The sequence below is a fragment of the Lipotes vexillifer genome, unplaced genomic scaffold, assembly GCF_000442215.2.
Source record: "Lipotes vexillifer unplaced genomic scaffold, Lipotes_vexillifer_v1.1 scaffold697, whole genome shotgun sequence".
Classification (NCBI taxonomy): domain Eukaryota; kingdom Metazoa; phylum Chordata; class Mammalia; order Artiodactyla; family Lipotidae; genus Lipotes; species Lipotes vexillifer.
Genome location: NW_006779498.1, coordinates 1,013,257 through 1,031,464, shown reverse-complemented (window position 1 = coordinate 1,031,464; position 18,208 = coordinate 1,013,257). Strand labels below are relative to the sequence as shown.

Here is an 18,208-nt window from a genome sequence, read left to right as displayed (position 1 = left end):
CTGGAAGACGGAATATATAATCAAAGGTGTTATACCAAATTCCAACTGTCAAAGTAAAACTGACTGCACTATACTGACATGACACACATAGTAAGTAGTTCAAGTGGTCAAATTAGAGCAACACAACAAGTTTCTATTCACTACCAGGCAGATGACAAGTCCTGAACTAAATGTTGTGAAAAATAAAAACTTACAAGACATGGTGTTGTCCTTAAGAAGATTTCTATCTCCCTGGTGAAATAAGATTTAAATACAAAACCTAAGTCAAATTAACATAATCTAGCACATAATGAAGGAAAAAAATTTCATCAATCATTAATTTATTCTACATTTGTTGAATGCTTATGGGACAAGCAATATACGAGCCACTGAGTATAAACAATGAATCACACTTAATCTCTGCCCTCAAGAAACTCACAGTAAAAAGTATTATTTTCCAAATTGTTTTCCATGGACAGTGAAATTTCTCAAACCACTCTGACAATGGAAGACTTTTTTCCAGAGTCTGAAGAGTATTCTTCAGAGCTATGTAGGAAATGTTGGTTTCAATCCAGGAATGGTATAAAAATTTAAGTAGGGAAAAATTTCTAGGTTATACTTTGAGAAATCTTTATGGATTTTAATCAAAGCACTGAATGACGGATAGACCTTGGACTGGTAGGTAGATTTAAGGCAAGGAGAGCTCATAATATGTGCAAGGTACACAGTAGATGATACTTAAAATGACTGAACCACCTACAAATGGTAGACGATACTTAAAATGACTGAACCACTTAAAATGACTGGACCACTCTTCCTTTTCTGGTAAGCGGCCTGAGGTGACCTCTAAAGATGGTTCGCTATTCACTTGACCCAGAAAACCCCACAAAATCATGCAAGTCAAGAGGTTCAAATCTTCGCGTTCACTTTAAGAACACTTGTGAAACTGCCCAAGCCATTAAGGGTATGCATATCCGAAAAGCCACCAAGCATCTGAAGGATGTCATTTTAAAGAAGCAATGTGTGCCATTCCGTCGTTACAATGGTGGAGTTGGTAGGTGTGCCCAGGCCAAACAGTGGGGCTGGACACAGGGTCGGTGGCCCAAAGAGTGCTGAATTTTTACTGCACATGCTCAAAAATGCAGAGAGTAATGCTGAACTTAAGGGCTTAGATGTAGATTCTCTGGTCACTGAGCATATCCAGGCAAACAAAGCCCCCAAGATGTGGCACAGGACTTACAGAGCTCATGGTCAGATCAACCCATACATGAGCTCTCCCTGCCACATTGAGATGATCCTTACTGAAAGAGAACAGATTGTTCCTAAACCAGAAGAGGAGGTTGCCCAGAAGAAAAAGATATCCCAGAAGAAACTGAAGAAACAAAGATTTATGGCCTGGGAATAAATGCTTCAAAAAATAAATGCAAATAAAAGTTAAAAAAAAAAAAAAAAAAAAAAAGACTGGATCATCACAGGTCCTCAGGCAGAGTAGTGAGAAATAAAATTTGATAGGTGAATTATGACCAAGAGTGGAGGATCTAAAAAGCCGAACTGAAAACTTCATTCTTTATTAAGAAAGTGACATGGAAAAAGCCCTATTTTTAAGAAGCAACCTAGCCATGATAGTTCAGCGTAACCTGCACATAAAGAAAAAAGTCTGGAATAAACTCAGAAGATAACAGGACCCAAACTCTCCCTGAAGAATGGATCAACATGACTGTAATGATAAAAATTCAAAAAATGATACTTTACGTAAGAAAACATGCTAAAATTAGATAGAAATAAGGCAAAAGACGTAGAAAATTTTAATTTGCTTTTCAACGGCAGAATCAGTCTGGGGCACTGGAAAGGAGACCATCAATCATAAGGGCCAGAAAGCGTTGGACTTTAACCTTTGAGGTCCATTGAAGGCAACACGATATAGCTACAAAACTTCTTGAGCTGTACACTTGTGCTGACTGGGTTCAACAGCATTGCTGTCATTTACTACTGTTTTATTCCTATCTAAAATATTTCTTTGGGTTATATACAATCACTTACATTCAAGAAGGTTCTACAATGCATGAGCTTTAAGAAATTTTATATCTTCATTTTTTACACTGTATTTAGTCTTTCAACAAATATTTTCTAAGTATCGATTAGACATCAAGGACTGAGCTAGGCACTGGAGGTTCAGCATTGAACAAGACAGACATGACTGCTGCCCCGGTGGAGCTCACATTAACTACACAAAAACTTTTTTTATTAATGTACAGAAAACTAAGAATACATCCCTTGCACCATTTTCATAGAACAGCTCACCATGGCAGATCTAATGTCTTCCATGGTGTGATGCATAGATGTCAGAAACGAGAAGGATGCATTAATTTACTGTAGATAATAACTAGACTTTTAAAAGAAAGTATGAAATCATTGATCTATAGTAAAACCAGCAACTGACTTTTCTTGCTATTCAGAGGACGTGATAATCATCACTAGCACTTAGAAACAGAATGCCAGAGTTGGAAAGGTTCAGAAAGATCAAATCATTCTACTTTGCATTTTTACTGATACAGGAACTAAATCCAAAAGAGCATAAATGATTTGTCTAAGGCTCCATAGCTATTCAGAAACAGAGAAGGAACCAGAATCAAGATGCCCTTTACATCAGCCCAATGCTCTTTCCAATACACTAGAAAGGACACCATTTGTTAAAACAGTGAGAAAGTTGGAGATTTTAGAGCAGACCTGTGATATTTATCTGCATCATCCTTCCATTTGGAGAATTACACCTCCCTTTTCATTGTCTTCTAACTCAGCTCACATGATTTGGCTGAGGCTTATCCAGACTCTCCAGCCTTCCAAGTCAAAGGGAGGTCACATTACACAGGACTTGCCAATAAGAATGCTTCATCTTCTCTAGACACACTAATGGGCTCAGGGATGGGTACATGCCCCAAGCTAGGTCAGGTGATGTCCTCCTTAGGATTTTTGCCCCATTATCAGGAAAGCTATTTCCCTTCCTCTAGAACCATAAACCATATGGATTCCGAAAGTCTGGAACTCTTGGAGCAATGTTCTCTGCCACAGGGATAGAGCCTGCTACGAAAAAAAAGCAAGTAAAGCAGAACCAAGAGATGAAAGGATCAAGCAAGAAATGTCACGAGTAAGTCACCTGGATCCAGCCTGGCCTGAAACAAGACCTACCCCAGACTTTTCTGTAAAATGAGCCACTCAATTGCGTTTCTTAATCTAGTTAAAATTTTTTCACTTACAACTTTTTTAAAAAGGCCCCCAAAATACATGTACTAAACATCTACTTTCAGAATACACCCAGTGCTATGATCTCCAACTTGAAATGTCTTTGTAGCACTATCAAAAAGGCCCATAAATTTGATGGCCAAACCAAGAGTTTCTAAGATGCCTAACAGGAAGTGTTAAGGATGATTTATTAGTAGTTACTTTTTGCTCATTAATAATTTTTATATTTATTATATGTTGAAAAGATCAGTTTGGATATATTGGTTTAAACAAAATACTTTATTAAAATTAGTTTATTATTTCCTTTTTACTTATTTTAATGTGGCTTCCAAAAAGGTTAAATTACATATGTAGTTTAATTAGATTTACATTGGACACTGGTAATGCATAGGTACATACACTATGCCACAACTAGGGTGAACTTCCCCTCACCCAAAGGCTCCCAGATTTCTCCCTTCCAGTGTTCTGAGTCTGCAATCCTCTTGTAAAATGGACAGGTCCTGTCTCCCCAGTCTGACCCCATTTCCTATTTCTCCGTTTTTTTTTAAATGGGTATACCATAATTCTTTTATTTTCAAGTTTAAATTTTCATCAAAATTAGATTTGGACGTAATTTACAGAGTCACACAATTCTTTGAGACTTATTATGAAAAAACAGCATTCTCCTATACTCCTCTCATCTCTTTCTCAAAAGCAACCATTCTCAATTATTTTAGCTGTTTCTTTTGTCACTCACCTCCATATATCTAAATAACAGGCTTCTATTTCCTACTTCTTGAATTTTCAGGTTTAGGTATTTATTATCTATGGAAGATGAGAAATTTTGGAGGAAGGTAGCATGCTATGGTGGGTAAGATCATAGCTTTGGAAACATACAGACTTGGGTTACATGTCAAATACTGGTTCTGCCAGTTATGGTCTGTGTGACCTTAGGCATGTTGCTCAATCTCTCTGTTTCTCCTCTCGTGAGGCCTAAATAAGATCATGTATATGGAGTGCCTTGCACGATGCCCACCACATGTGTAAGCACTAAATACATAGCAACTATTACTGTTGATATTACAATTATTTATTGTTGTTAGCGGTAATGGTGGTAGGTACTAACTGCAATTACTGTGCTAATCATTCAGGATGCAAAATGGGATTAAGGTACAAATCTTGCCCTTCAAGTTGCTAACAACAACTGTTCAGAATACTGATAGGTGTCAAATAAAGGATACCAGCCACACTCTGGATTCCAAGGAAGAGAGAGAGAGCCATGAACTTAAATGGATGGGGAAGATTCTATTGCCTGAAAATTATAGTAAGTAAAATGTATTACTGCTCCTATTTCTGCCAGCAGACATTCATTGTAGCAGATCTAAAAATAGGTAAGAAGTAGAAGAAACCTAAATGATGAGCCAGCCAAATTCCCCATTTTACAGATGGAGAAACTGAAGCCCCTTTAGAGAAGAAACTTACCCACATCGCACAACTAGCCACTCAAAAAGTGAGGGTGAGAAAGCTGTTTGAAGCTTTTGAAGTTTGAGGCTTCTCTGTGTCAATTCTGAACAGAGTAGCTAACACATTTCTGCACATAATTTACTAGAGTAACCTCCATCTCACCTCCTGTCAGTTTTAGGATTGTATCATTTCCTGTGATCTCTGTTGCTGTCATTAGTCAATTCGTTAAACTGACCTGAATTCAACATCTTCACTGTACTCATTTATTTTAAAAGTTTCAATTGGCAGTTTGTTGAAAGACGTATCATTTTTCTCATGACAGTATCACTCTTGATCTAAATTGTTCTCCTCACAAGCGGGATCAGAAACAGGAAGTGGAATTATTCTCTTCTTTTAACATTGATCTTGCTTCCTTCTGTGGGGATCTGCTCCAGGCATCCCTTGGCCCTAATATTCCAATCCCTGCTGCCTAGACAGCTCCATGGACTTGAATCAGAATTCCTAGTATTAGATTAGCATCTCTGCCTAGGGGACAGCCATGGTCTCATTTAACTCAACTTTTTTCTGATGTTTTAAAACCCTTTAGTTCTAACATTTTAAATGCTTATGCCACTTATTTCCATAGTTTCCATAGAAGAATAAACACGCGATCTATTACTTTTCTGGCCTTTCAGCCAGTGATACAGTCAAAAACATCAAGGTCTGAATGTTTTTCAAGACATCCCAGGGACTTCCCCAGTAGTCCAGTGGGTAAGACTCTACACTCCCAACGCAGTGGGCCTGGGTTTGATCCTGGTCAGGGAAATAGATCCCACATGCATGCCACAACTAAGAGTTTGCATGCCACAACTGAGAGTTTGCATGCCACAACTAAGGAGCCTGAGTGCTGCAACTAAGAAGTCTACGTGCCTCAGTGAAGATCCCGTGTGCTGCAGCTAAGAGCTGGAGCAGCCTAAATTTTAAAAAAATGAAAAAAAAAAAAAAAAAAAGATATCCCATATCCCCAAGCCAATCCCACTGCACATTTATAAAAATTTGTTCTCGAAAGTCACACTGTCCAGCCATGGATTTAAATTTATTCTCTGAGACGTCTGAGATTCTCCATTCTCACTGACAAATCACAGGGAATTTTACATTTCCCCACTCTGATAGCCTCATGATTCTCTGTTGTTCCATCACCAGCTGGATTATCGTCCACGGAACCATGGTGGGTTCCAAAGAGACAGAAGGCTGTTTTCAACCCATCTGTTATTTTAATGACAAAGAATCACCCCACAAGCCTTGTTAAAACCTCATGTAATCTAGAAAAAATAGAGTCACCAAGATTCTTAAGCAGGAACAAGGTAATATCACCATCCATCAAACCTGAAATAATGGAGTGGAAGGAGGCCTAGAAAGGCTGTCCTGGGAGGCATGTGGTCATCCCAGAATGAGTCAGCAAGAGCTTTTAGCATCAGCTACCACATCGTTTAACCCTCATTTTATCAGGAATGAAAACCTTGCATACTTATTCTCAAACTTTAGTTAGAAAAATCTTGTGTGCAGTCAAAACACCAGGAAAAATAAAGTAATAGAACAATAACTCATGCACAGATCTTGAAGATCATCTGTTGCACTTTAAAAGTGTGTAAACTAAAACCTGGAGTGGAGAAGGGACCAAGCCTCTCCCCAAGACTCTTTTTAAATGGCCTTAATGTCATCTGAAATGTGATTTGCCAATACTCATTATTCTAGTCTTGGCTCTGTCACTTATTAGCTGCATAATACTGGACAATTTGCTGAGCCTCTCCAAGCCTCAGTTCTCTCATCTGTAAAGTAGCTATAACAACAGTGCCTACCTTATGATGTTGTTATAAGGATTAATTAATATATGTGCATGAAGTGATAATCACCTAGTAAATATGTGATAAGTGACAGACATCAATACTATTATCTATGATGTGAAATTTTAGTATGATGCACCTATGGAGAAATGTGGATCTAAATTCCACCCCTTAATCCTCTGTGTCCCAGTCTCTTTCTCACTCTCTCTCTTTCACAGATGTGTTCTATAAGCACAGAATGTGGAGTCAGGAAATCTGACTTCAGTGTCAGCTGTGCCATACTATATGTTGGGTGACCTTGGGAAATCAGTTTACCAATCTAGGCCTTAGTCTCCTCACTTTTAAGACGGGGAAGTGAGTTGAGGTGATATCTATGGTCCTAAACGTCTCCACTATTAAATAAATTCTAGAATCTATACCATTGACTGGCTGCCCAGGTCATTTTCCTAGATTTCCACTCAAAGGGAAAAGCGTCTGGCAATACTCAGCCCCACAGATAAACTCTCTCAAGGACCGGAAGAAGGTGGAGCTCTAAGCTCAACTCCCCATCCTAAAATCACAATCCAGGATTTACTCTGAAAACCACCAAACAACGCCCCATGGGTGATAAAGCCTGGACCTGCTGAAAGACCCCACCTGTCTCACGGAAGTCCCCATCACTCTTCTCTACCAGCCTGTCATGGACCTTTGCAATTTCCATCACTCTCCCCAACACTATGGCAGCTTCTGTGTTACTTTCAGAGAAGCTTAGTTATTGAGGAAGGGGGCAATGTTGCTGAAGAGGCCCAATGCTGTCCAATCAGAACATTTTCACTTTTAAGGGCCCTGTTTTTCAATAAATGAATGTCACCAAAAGAGACAGAGAGGTCTAGGGATAAAGTTCAGAGCAGCCATCTCTGTAAGATGGTCTCTGAAGCCCTACTTAATTTTATTTTTCGAAAGCGTATGGAGTGTTTCTTATAAGCTAGGTGTGGTTCTAAGAGCTTCACCTATATCATCTCATTGAATCTTCACCACAATCTTGGGAGGTAGGTACTTTGTTATCACTATGCTATAAACAAGGAAACAGAAGCACAACCCTACCATCATCAAGTATGTAAATTTCCAACATATATTACCTACCTGTCCACTGAAACTAAGATTTATTCTGCTAGTCATATTTATCTCGTGGTTTTTTTTTTTTTTTAGATGTTGGGGTAGGAGTTTATTAATTAATTTATTTATCTTTGCTGTGTTGGGTCTTTGTTTCTGTGTGAGGGCTTTCTCTAGTTGTGGCAAGCGGGGGCCACTGTTCATCGTGGTGCGTGGGCCTCTCGCTATCGCGGCCTCTCTTGTTGCGGAGCACAGGTTCCAGATGCGCAGGTTCAGTAGTTGTGGCTCACGGGGCTAGTTGCTCCGCGAGATGTGGGATCCTCCCAGACCAGGGCTCAAACCCGTGTCCCCTGCATTAGCAGGCAGATTCTCAACCACTGCGCCACCAGGGAAGCCCTATCTTGTGGTTTTGATATAGATTTTTTTTTTTCCCTTTTTAGGTAGTGCTTGCTTACTCTGTTATGGGTTTTAATTGAGCCTCCTTCATGTCTCTGTGGCAGATGTGTAAAATCATTAAGTACTATTGAAAACTCTCAACAGGAATATTGATTTTTTCCTACAGTTCTTCCCTGAGATGATTATTACTGACAATTTAGACTTATGCATGTTAAAATAAATTGACCTGGCATGCGCCACTAAATACAATCCAAGTGATCTTTGGTTGTCCAATTTTAAATCCTGAGATGAAATGATACAGTGTGGGGGGTGAGAAACAGGGAAATATCTGTCATTTTAGCCAACAACTTGAAACTGTATGAATACAAAGGTTTTTTTCTCTTTTTTCTTGAATGCCTTTTAAAAAATAAATTACCCTTTAAATTTAAGCACTTTGGTTCCAGTATCAGTCGGGTTTTCCATAGGAACAAAACTAATAGGAGATATATATATATATATACACACACACACACACACACATATATAATTTTATTATACATAAAATATTATACATAATATACAATATTATATTATAATAATTATATAATACATATAATTTTATATATTATATATATAATTTTTTTTCCATTCTGAGTCCAAAGGCCTGAGAACCAAAAATACTGATGGTGTAATTTCCAGTTCAAGGGTAAGAGAAGACCAACGTCCCAGCTTATGTAGTCAGGAAGAGAGAGAAAATTCTCCCTTCCTCCCCTTTTTTGTTCTTTTCAGCCCTCAATGAACTAGACAAGGTCCACCTGTAATGGGGAAGGCAATCTGCTTTACACAGTCTGTTGACTGAAAAGCTAATCTCATCCAGAAACACCCTGACAGACACACCAGAAATAATGTTAAATCAACTATCTGGGAATCCTATGACCCAGTCAAGTTGACAAGGAAAATTAACCATCACAGTTTCACTGTTCCTCCAAGTTAAATGACACTGTATAGAAGTCAAGTTGTACATTAGGAAGTGGTTAAAAAAAAAAACTGGAATGTTTTTCTTTTATATCATTCAGGAAAGATGGACTACCTTTCAGATCACAGAAAGTTCCATACATTTGTCTTTCTTCTAGTCATCAGTAAAACTCCTTAATGCCAGAAATCACATTATGTAAACTTGTGTTCCCCTCAAAACTTAAACGGTTCTTAGAACATAGGACGCACAGTAAAATGAATGCAGGAAAATATGCAGTCATTGAACATGTGAAAGGAATTATGAGATTGGCTCATTTACACTGACATGTAACTCAAAAGCAAAAGCACTTTTGAGTAGAGGACCCACTATGTGCAAGATTGGTATTTAATAGCTAAATGATCAACTGGAATGAGTATCACCTTCCCAAAGTTATTCACATGGATCTTCAGCTCTGACCAAATTTATAGAAACTGTGGCCAACATCTTAATTTTTCCCTTGCTAAATTACTATGGAGATGAATTTTAGCAACTTAATCCACCCTGCTTAAACTAAGTCTTCATTAAAGCGTAACTTTCTCCCATAGGGAAACTTCTAAAGCCACCAGATATAAGCGGGAACACCTCTGGTTTGTTTTAATTCTTTTTCTTAAGTGAGAAGCTGAGCACATTTTGCCAAGGACTAAATCTCCTCAGGTCTCACAAATTTGGTATTTTCAAACTAAATTCATGGTCTCACACTGCAATTCTTTTGCAGCTGGAGGAAAAGCACTTCATGCTGCTATGGGAAAAGTATTTAAATGACCCAGAAAGACGGCAAAGGGCTTAGGTAAGTCCATACCTCCTAACATTTCTGCTAAATTCAATATTAATATCCTAAAAAGCTGTGGATTACATTTCTCCTTATACTGCTTAATAGGCTTTCAAATGATCAAGAACTTATTTTTTTTTAAGTTAAAACACTCAAAAGGATGTGAAGACAAGCCAGACTGGGAGGAAATATTTGCAAAAGCCATTTCTGATAAAAGGTTATTAACCAAAGTATACAAAGAACTCTTAAAACTCAACAATAAGGAAATGAACATTTTAAAATGGGTCAAAGATCTGAACAGACACCTCATCAAAGAAGATATACAGATGGTAAATAGGCATATAAAAAGATGGAGAGCATCATATATCATTAAAGAATTGAAAATTAAAACATGAGATACCACTATACATCTATTAGAATGGCCAAAATCCAAAACACTGACAACACCAAATGCTGGCTTGGATGTGGAGCAATAAGAACTCTCATTGCTGGTGGGAACACAGTATGGTACAGCCATTTTGAAAGACAGTTCAACGGTTTCTGGCAAAACTAAACACACTCTTACCATATGGTCCAGCAATTATGTTTCTTGGTATTTACCAAAACGAGTTGAAAACTTATGTCTACACAAAAACCTGCACGTGATGTTTACAGCAGCTTTATTTAGAATTGCTAAAACTTGGAAGCAACCAACATATTCTTCAGTAGGTGTCTGGATAAATAAGCTGTGGTACATCCAGACAATGGAATATTCAGTGCTAAAAAGAAATGAGCTACCAAGCCACAACAAGACATGGAAGAATGTTAATGCACATTATGAAGCAAAAGAAGACAATCTGAAAAGGCTACATACTGTATGATCACAACTACATGACATTCTGAAAAGGCAAATCTAAGGAAACAGTAAAAAGATCAAGCATTGCCAGGAGTTAGGGAGGAAGAAGGGATGAATACATAGGTGGGGGACATCTTAGGCACACCCAAAGAGCCAATCCAACAGGAAGGATCTTGTGAATGGTGGCAAGAGAAATAGAGTCTTCATACGTCTGAGACTCAACATATGCATCCAATCTAAAAAAGCAATCCTTTTCTTCAAAGCTCAGAAACAAGGTTTTCCCATTAAATTTCCCATTAAATTTCTGAAAACCAACATCAACCACGTTAGAATGCAGACACTCTGTCTTTTTTTTTTTTTTTTAACAGTGTGAAAGATTTCAGCATGATTTGATGAGCACCTGCTTTGAGATTTCAGCTAATGCTATTAGAATCCTTACAGGCAGATGATACTGGGGTAAGGGCAGTTTCTTGGAACCATGCTGTTCCATTATCATCTGGTCACCAATCTAGATTAAATGGCAAAGACAGAATTAGAACAAACTTTGAATGTAACTGGAGTCCATGCTAGGCTTATCTTTTCAGATTCTTACATGAGAGCATGCACAAGAATACCATTTATACAAATTCAATTTCTATCAACTCAGAGTAGGTACCTAAAAATCAAGTATATCTAGAGCATGAGCTTTGAAGGAGCCAATCAAATAATGTTGCACTCATTTGATGCCCTTTTACCCTTCAGAAAAAAATAAGCCTGATGTACTTGGACAAAATCAAACTCAGGGGATTCTTTATTTTCTATACAAAACAGTGGTTTTCATTTAGGGGCATTTTGTCACTCATTCCTAGGGGGCATTTAACAATGGCTACAGACATTTTTAATTGTCACAACTGAGGGAAGAGACTGCAACTGGCATCTAGTGGACAGAGACCAGAGAAATGGCTAAACATTCCATAATACACAAGATAGTCCCCCACGACAAGAATTACCTGATCCAAAACGTCAACAATGCCAAGGTTCAGAAATATTATTACTATTCCAAGGTAACATTTGTGTAATTTTTTCTTCCACTGTACAAGTAAACTTCTTAGAAGCATTGCGCATAGTCTTTTCTTTTGCCTCTTCACCTCGCCCTAACACCATGTCCAACCCCAAGCTGGACCCAGCTCCCTTCATCCCAACAAAACAGTTGTCACTGTAGTCATCCATGAGCTCCTACCACCAAATCCAGCGTACACTTCTCATCCTGCTTGACCTCTTTATGAAAGATTCTCTCCTCTTGCTTCCAGAACCCTAAATTCTCCTGGTTTTCCTCTTCTCTTTCTTCCCTCTCTCATTAGTAAGTGTCTCTTCTTTATATCACCATTATGTAATAGAGTTCCATGATTCAGTGTTAGGCCCTCTCTCTCTTTAACTTTTCTCAAGGTAACTGGGTTAGTTTCCTATCGCTGCTGTAATTACCCCAAACTTGATGGCTTAAAACAGCACAGTTTTATCATCTTACAGTTCTGGAGATCAGAATTCCAAAATGGGTCTCACTGTACTAAAATCCAAGTCTAATCAGGGCTATGTTCCTTTCTGAAGACTCTCGGGGAAAATCTATTTCTGGTCTTTTCCAGCTTCTAGGGCTGCCCCTATTCCTTGACTAGAGGCTCCTTCCATTATAAGCTGATTCACTTTGTTATAAAGCAGAAACTACCACACCATTGTAAAGCCATTATACTCCAATAAAGATGTTAAAATAAATAAATAAAATGCCAAAAATAAATAAGTAAATAAAGTAGTTTGGCAAACTAGTAAATATAACAAATGATAACTTAAAAATAAAATGTTATTAACAAACCACAAAACAAAACACAAAAAAAGCCAGCAATGACAGGTCAAGGCTTTCTCATGTCACATCCCGCTGAAACTGACTCTTCTACTGCTGTCTCCCACATTTAAGGACCCTTGTGATTACACTGGGTCCACCTAGATAATCCAGGATAATCTCTATTACACAGTCAGCTGAATAACAACCTTAATTCCATATGCTATCTTAGTTTCCCTTTGCCATGTAAGATAACATATTCACAGGCTCTGGAAATTATGACATGGACATCTTGGAGAGGCCATTATTCTGTCTACCACAGTAATTAACTTTACATTACCACCCATTTGTGCACAGATGACTCCCAATTTCATGTTTTGTATCTATAACCTAGACTTCTCTTCTCAATGCTAGATCCAAATATTCAAGTGTTCAAGAGAAAACTCCAGACCCAAAACAAACTCATGACCTTCCTCCCTGAATATGGTCCTTTGCCAGTGTTCTCAGGTTCAGTGAATGGCATCATCAGCCATTTAGTTACTAGAAACTTGGGTGTTGGTCATCCTTAACATTTCCTTTTTCTTTACCTCCCTTTTCAATCTAGTACCAAGTCCTTTTACTTTCTAATTATCACATGAAATCATCTACGTCTTACCATCTCCATCCCTCTCCCCAACTACTGTCATTCAAGAGACCTTTAGCTCATCAGAACTACTGGAAGACCATCCTAACTAGTCTACCCTTACTAGTTAGCTAGCTTTGACCCCTTCCAACCCCCATTCCTCATATGGCAGAATTATCTTTTTGGAACTCAAATCTGATCAAGTCATCCTTCTGCTCAAATTCTGTAATGGCTTCCTGTTTTTCTAGGTGTAAAAACAAATCACTGGAATATGGCACAGAAGGCTCTTCCAAGCCTAGCCCTGTATCTCTCTCCAGCTTCACAGGGTAACAGAACACACTGCTTTTCTCCCAGAATGAGATGTACCCACCTCTCGCACCTCACAGGACCTTGGCACACACTGCTCTCTTCCAGGAATATTTCTTCCATTTCTCTCTTGGTGTATTTGACTCAAAACTTAACTATCACAACTCCTCAGGACAGCCTTCCCTGACGTCCCTTGCTCAATCCTTAAAGCATCATGCCTCTCTCTTTTGTAACACTCAACATAATTGCAGTTTGGGGGACTTCCCTGGTGATCCAGTGGTTAAGACTGCCTTCCAATGAAGCAGGTGCGGGTTCGATCCCTGATCAGGGAGCTAAGATCCCACATGCCTCGTAGCCAAAACAAAACAAAACAAAAAACCCCCACAAAACAGAAGCAGTATGGTAACAAATTCAATAAAGACTTTAAAATTGGTCCACATCAAAAAAAATCTTAAAAAACAATGATAAAAAAATAGTTGCAGTTTTAAATTTCTCTATGAGATTATTTAATCAATAGTTCTCTTCCCCATTTGACTGTCTGTCCAATGAAAGCAGAACAGTACCTGTGCTCATCACTGAATCCCTAGTGCCTAGTTCAGGATTCAGCACAATGTCGGCCCTCAATAACTATTTGTTAAATGGGTAAATAAATGACAATTGTATGCAGAATTTTTTTTTAAAATGATGCAAATGAACTTACTTACAAAACAGAAACAGACTCACAGACGTAGAAGAAAACCTTATGGTTACCAAAGGGGAAAGGTGCAGGGGAGAGATAGATTGGGAGTTTGGGACTGACATGTACACACTACATGTTTAAAATAGATAAACAACAAGGACCTACTGTACGGCACAGGGAATTCTGCTCAATATTCTTTTTTTTAAGGTCTTTACTGGAGTATAATTGCTTTACAATGTTGTATTAGATTCTACGGTATAACAAGGTGAATCAGCTATATGTATACATAGATCCCCATATCCCCTCCCTCTTGCCTCTCCATCCCACCCTCCTTATCCCACCCTTCTAGGTGGTAGCAAAGCACGGAGCTGATCTCCCTGTGCTATGCAGCTGCTTCCCACTAGCTAGCTATTTTACATTTGGAACGGTATATATGTCAATGTTACTCTCTCACTTGGTCCCAGCTTACTCGTCCCCCTCCCCGTGTCCTCAAGTCCATTCTCTACATCTGTGTCTTTATTCCAGTCCTGCCCCTAGGTTCATCAGAACCAGTTTATTTTTAGATTCCATATATAAGTGTTAGCATATGGTATTTGATTTTTGCTTTCTGACTTACTTCACTCTGTATGACAGACTCTAGGTCCATCCACCTCGCTACAAATAACTCAATTATTTCGTTTCTTTTTATGGCTGAGTAATATTCCATTGTATATATGTGCCACATCTTCTTTATCCATTCATCTGTTGAGGGACACTTAGATTGATTCCATGTCCTGGCTATTGTAAATAGTGCTGCAGTGAACATTGTGGTACATCACTCTTTTTGAATTATGGTTTTCTCAGGGTATATGCCCAGTAGTTGGATTGGTGGATCATATGGTAGTTCTATTTTTAGTTTTTTAAGGACTCTCCATACTGTTCTCCATAGGGGCTGTAGCAATTTACACTCCCACCAACAGTGCAAGAAGGTTCCCTTTTCTCCATACCCTCTCCAGCATTTATTGTTTCTAGATTTTTTGATGATGGCCATTCTGACTGGTGTGAGGTGATATCTCATTGTAGTTTTGATTTGCATTTCTCTAATGATTAGTGATGTTGAGCATCCTTTCATGTGTTTGTTGGCAATCTGTATATCTTCTTTGGAGAAATGTCTATTTAGGTCTTCTGCCCATTTTTGGATTGGGTTGTTTGTTTTTTTGATATTGAGCTGCATGAGCTGCTTGTATATTTTGGAGATGAATCCTTTGCCAGTTGCTTCATTTGCAAATATTTTGTCCCATTCTGAGGGTTGTTCTTTTTGTCTTGTTTATGGTTTCCTTTGGCGTGCAAAAGCTTTTATGTTTCATTAGGTCCCATTTGTTTATTTTTGTTTTTACTTCCATTTCTCTAGGAGGTGGGTCAAAAAGGATCTTGCTGTGATTTATGTCATAGAGCATAGAACCCTTCCTCTAAGGGTTCTGTAGTGTCTGGCCTTACATTTAGGTCTTTAATCCATTTTGAGTTTATTTTTGTGTATGGTGTTAGGGAGTGTTCTAATTTCATTCTTTTCCATGTAGCTGTCCAGTTTTCCCAGCACGACTTATGGAAGAGGCTGTGTTTTCTCCACTGTATATTCTTGACTCCTTTATCAAAGATAAGGTGACCATATGTGCGTGGGTTTGTCTCTGGGCATTCTATCCTGTTCCATTGATCTATATTTCTGTTTTCGTGCCAGTAAAATACTGTCATGATTACTGTAACTTTGTAGTATAGTCTGAAGTCAGGGAGCCTGATTCCTCCACCTCCGTTTTTCTTTCTCAAGATTACTTTGGCTATGTGGGGTCTTTGTGTTTCCATACAAATTGTGCAATTATTTGTTCTAGTTCTCTGAAAAATGCCACTGGTAGTTTGATAGGGATTGCATTGATCTGTAGATTGCTTTGGGTAGTATAGTCATTTTCACAGTGTTGATTCTTCCAATCCAAGAACATGGTATATCTCTCCATCTCTTTGTATCATCTTTAATTTCTTTCATCAGTGTCTTATAGTTTTCTGCATACAGGTCTTTTGTCTCCTTAGGTAGGTTTATTCCTAGGTATTTTATTTTTGTTGTTGCAATGCTAAATGAGAGTGTTTCCTTAATTTCTCTTTCAGATTTTTCATCATTAGTGTATAAAAATGCAAGAGATTTCTGTGCATTAATTTTGTATCCTGCTACTTTACCAAATTCATTGATTAGCTCTACCAGTTTTCTGGTGGCATCTTTAGGATTCTCTATGAATAGTATCATGTTATCTGCAAACAGTGACAGTTTTACTTCTTCTTTTCCAATTTGGATTCCTTTTATTTCCTTTTCTTCTCTGATTGCTGTGGCTAAACTTCCAAAACTATATTGAATAATAGTAGTGAGAGTGGGAAAACTTGTCTTGTTCCTGATCTTAGCGGAAATGGTTTCAGTTTTTCACCACTGAGAATGATATATGGCCTTTATTATGTTGAGGTAGGTTCCCTCTATGCCCACTTTCTGGAGAGTTTTTATCATAAATGGGTGTTGAATTTTGTCAAAAGCTTTTCCTGCATCTGTTGAGATTACCACATAGTTTTTATCCTTCAATTTGTTAATATGGTGTATCACATTGATTGATTTGCGTATATTGAAGAATCCTTGCATTCCTAGGATAAACCCAACTTGATCATGGTGTATGACCCATTTAATGTGCTGTTGGATTCTGTTTGCTAGTATTTTGTTGAGGATTTTTGCATCCATGATCATCAGAGATATTGGCCTGTAGTTTTCTTTTTTGTGACATCTTTGTCTGGTTTTGGTATCAGGGTGATGGTGGCCTTGTAGAATGAGTCTGTGAGTGTTCCTCCCTCTGTTATATTTTGGAAGAGTTTGAGAAGGATAGGCGTTAGCTCTTCTCTAAATGTTTGATAGAATTCGCCTGTGAAGCCATCTGGTCTTGGGCTTTTGTTTGTTGGAAGATTTTTAATCACAGTTTCAATTTCAGTGTTTGTGATTTGTCTGTTTATGTTTTCTATTTCTCCTTGGTTCAGTCTTGGAAGGTAGTGCTTTTCTAAGAATTTGTCCGTTTCTTCCAGGTAGTCCATTTTATTGGCATAGAGTTGCTTGTCGTAATCTCTCATGATCCTTTGTATTTCTGCAGTGTCAGTTGTTACTTCTCCTTTTTCATTTCTAACTCAGTTGATTTGAGTCTTCTCCCTTTTTTTCTTGATGAGTCTGGCTAATGGTTTGTCAATTTTGTTTTTCATCTCAAAGAACAAGCTTTTAGTTTTATTCATCTTTTCTATAGTTTGCTTCATTTCTTTTTCATTTATTTCTGATCTGATCTTTATGATTTCTTTCCTTCTGCTATCTTTGGGGTTATTTTGTTCTTCTTTCTCTGACTGCTTTAGATGTAAGGTTAGGTTGTTTATTTGAGATGTTTCTTGTTTCTTGAGGTAGGATTGTATTGCTATAAACTTCCCTCTTAGAACTGCTTTTGCTGCACCCCATAGGTTTCGGGTCGTGTTTTCATTGTCATTTGTTTCTCGGTAGTTTGATTTCCTCTTTGATTTCTTCAGTGATCTCTTGGTTATGTAGTAACGTATTGTTTAGCCTCCATGTGTTTGTATTTTTTACAGTTTTTTTCCTGTAATTGATATCTAGTCTCACAGTGTTGTGGTCAGAAAAGATACTTGATACTATTTCAATTACCTTAAATTTACCAAGGCTTGATTTGTGACCCAAGATATGGTCTATCCTGGAGAATGTTCCATGAGCATTTGAGAAGAAAATGTTTTCTGTTGTTTTTGGATGGAATGTCCTATAAATATCAATTAAGTCCATCTTGTTTAATGTACCATTTGAAGCTTATGTTTCCTTATTTATTTTCATTTTGGTTGATCTGTCCATTGGTGAAAGTGGGGTGTTAAATTCCCCTACTCTTATTGTGTTACTGTCAATTTCTCCTTTTATGGCCGTTAGCATTTGCCATATGTATTGAGGTGCTCCAATTTTGGGTGCATAAATATTTACAATTGTTATATTTTCTTCTTGGATTGATCCCTTGATCATTATGCAGTGTCCTTCTTTGTCTCTTGTAATAGTGTTTATTTTAAAGTCTATTTTTTCTGATATGAGAATTGCTTCTCCAGCTTTCTTTTGATTTCCATTTGCATGGAATATCTTTTACCATCCCCTCACTTTCGGTCTGTATGTGTCCCTAGGTCTGAAGTGG

The 18,208-nt window shown here is 37.9% G+C and overlaps 1 pseudogene; it reads left to right on the top strand.

Annotated features, from left to right (window-relative positions):
- Positions 1-831: 831 nt before the first annotated feature.
- On the top strand, positions 832-1,410 carry LOC103076091 (60S ribosomal protein L17 pseudogene; annotated as a pseudogene).
- Positions 1,411-18,208: the final 16,798 nt, after the last annotated feature.